The sequence below is a fragment of the Mus musculus genome, chromosome 17, assembly GCF_000001635.26.
Source record: "Mus musculus strain C57BL/6J chromosome 17, GRCm38.p6 C57BL/6J".
Classification (NCBI taxonomy): Eukaryota; Metazoa; Chordata; class Mammalia; order Rodentia; family Muridae; genus Mus; species Mus musculus.
This window is the reverse complement of record NC_000083.6, coordinates 83,859,414-83,862,258: the sequence shown is the minus strand read 5'-3', so window position 1 is coordinate 83,862,258 and position 2,845 is coordinate 83,859,414. Positions and strand designations below refer to the sequence as shown.

Below are 2,845 nucleotides of genomic sequence, written 5' to 3'. Positions count from 1 at the left end.
TTAAACAGCAGCCTAAGGACCAGGAAAGGTAGTAGGCAGTCGACTGGGTTTCACTGCTGAATGCTGCGCAGTAGCTACAGAGCTGCTCGGAAACCAAGTGCAAAGCTTCACTGTGAGCTGTTTTCCGCTGTGGCTGAGACAGAAAGCGAGGAGACTAAAGGGAGCGTAACGCCTTCCGATACAAATATAAAATAACAGTAAAGCCTAGCTCCAAAAGGATCGTGCTCCAGGTGAGGCTCGAACTCACAACCTCGGCATTGCTCTGCATGTACTGCTGTATAAGTACCGCGCGCTAACCGATTGCGCCACTGGAGCTCCGCTGTGGCGGCCTTGCGAAGGCTCTATCAGACCCGGCAAGGCGTCGGTGGAGCATGCGCATCTGCCACCTGTGGACGCCGCTCTTACCCCAGCCTCCCGCAACTGCGGACCGGACTCAGGGCAACAAGCCAGTGCCCGGGGATCGAAGGGTCCGGGGAGAGTGTGAGGGAACGGGCTCGCACGGCCGAGCCTGCGGGGGAGAGGCGGCGTCCTCCGCGAGGCTCCGCTCCGGCCGGCCCAGCCTCCCGCACGCGCAGACGGGCCTGGCAGGGGCGGACAGAGCGACCGTGCGGCTCCCGTCCGCTCGAGGAAGCGAACCCGGATCCCCGGCCCGCCCTTCCGATGGCGCGAGGGTGGGCAGCGGAACCTGGCTGGGCTTCTCATCCCGAGGGTCCTCGGGGGTCCAAGCTGCAAGTGTTTCCCTTCTTCCCATCCTAAAAGTTCCAACGTTTAAAACCAAAAGAGCTAGAAAACTCAGAATAGCTTTTCTTTCTTAAAACCAGAAAATCGGAACCCTGGACCAAGGCCCAGATTAGGACTCCTGGGCCACACGCACTTTGTGAGCCCTCATTCCTCTTTTTTTTTTTTTTTCCCCTTTTTTTCTTTTTCTTTTTGTTTGTTTGTTTGTTTGGTTGGTTGGTTGGTTTTTTGGGTTTTTTTTTTGGTTTGGTTTGGTTTGGTTTTTCGAGACAGGGTTTCTCTGTATAGCCCTGGCTGTCCTGGAACTCACTTTGTAGACCAGGCTGTCCTCAAATTTACAGAAAGTAAAACCACCGTGCTTTAAGAAAATACGAGGTTAAACCGGGCTGTGGTGGCTCACGCCTTTAATCCCAGCACTCGGGAGGCAGAGGCAGGAGGATTTCTGAGTTCGAGGCCAGCCTGATCTACAGAGTGAGTTCCAGGACAGCCAGGGCTATACAGAGAAACCCTGTCTCGAAAAACCAAAAGAAGAAAAGAAAAAAAGAAAAAAGAAAAGAAAAAGGAAATACGAGTAGAGAGACTGCCGAGGTGGCTCGGAGGTTAGAAGTTCTGCTCTTGCCGAGAATGCGGGTTCGATCTGACTCACAATCCTCCTTAACTCCAGTTCCAGGGGGAATCTACGGCATACACAGACACATCCATGTACATAATTTTTAAAATTAATAAATCTTTAAAAAGGGAAAAAATATCAGGAAGGATACTAAGGAAGGAGACCAATGAGGGAGGGGTGATAAAGGAGAATTTGTCTCCCGCCCCCCCCCCCCATTCCCGTATCTGTTGTTTTATAAGCTCAGCAGATAGTGGAGGATCAACCAGTATGTGTACATATGTGTGCAGATAGTGGGCATCTCAGTGTTTACAGGAAAAGTGGTACCTCAAAAAGGGAACATAAATAGTTTAGGTCCTAAAGAGACTGAGGTTCTCGGGGAGGAAACTAGATGGGGTGATGCTTAGACAGGAGCAGGAGGCGGGAGCCAGGAGCTCAGGAGAAAACGTCCTGAGCCCCGCAGACTGTCTGTCCTCCCTTTTCAGACTGCCTCCAGAGAGCAGGGAACTAGGAGCCTCACCCAAGGTTCTCACTGGTCTTTATTCGTCTGAGGGGGCTCACGTCTCTTGAGTTTCCTTATCTCTAAATCCAGGAATCCTGACTGGAGAGTATTTCCCCACATGACTCCTGCCAACACACTGAAGTTAATTTTTTAAGACGTGGTCTCACCATGTAACCAAGGCTGGCCACAGATTCGGAATTCTCCTGCCTCTGCCTTCAGAGTGCAGGTTCTACAGGCCAAGCCACCTACCCCATTGCCTTGAAATAATTTGCATTATTATATGTTACATAATAAAACTGATTTTTAAAATAAAATAAAATAAACTTTTTCTAGAAGCAAGGATAGTTAAACCTTGCAATGCCTATAATGTAAAGAGTCTCATTCTTTTCCATATACCAAATAACAAAATGTTTAATTATGTAAGGCAAGGGAAAAGCATGCTGTGTTAGCAGATAAGTTTTAAAATAACATCTCATCTTGGCATAGGGATGAATGTACTGTATATTAAAATGTATGAAATGTAATGACTCATTGTGGCAACAGAAATAGACAAAAACTGTTTCTTAAATGAATGTTTGGAATTTACGCCTTTTGCACTGAAAAAAAGTTGGCTTTTTTTTCGTTCTTGCTTTCTTTCTTTCTTTCTTTCTTTTTTTTTTTTAACTTTCATGGTTTTGTGTTTAAATGGTGAGATGAACTGGAAAGGTTTCAATTGCCCTGTGCACGTGTGCAATCCAGAAAATTACAAGACGGGACTATGACTGTCTTTATTTCTGACAATGAAAGGCCAAATAGCATGTAATGGCCACTGTACTTTCTCTTCATGGCTTTGGTTTCTGCTACACGAGAGGCGCTGTGATGAGCCTCACAAACAAACATTTTGATTAGCTGGGATGCAATCTGGGAGTCTGGTGAATGAGGATCATCTTGATTTGAATTTATGGAATTACCATTTTATGGTCTTCATTTGCTTTATTTCATCAGATTTTTTATATTTC

The 2,845-nt window shown here is 46.7% G+C and overlaps 1 non-coding gene across 1 annotated transcript; it reads right to left on the bottom strand.

The window, feature by feature from the left end:
• Window positions 1-222: 222 nt before the first annotated feature.
• Window positions 223-315, bottom strand: n-TIaat17. The gene is given in 2 exon segments: window positions 223-258; window positions 278-315. It is a non-coding gene; the product is annotated as a tRNA-Ile (tRNA).
• Window positions 316-2,845: the final 2,530 nt, after the last annotated feature.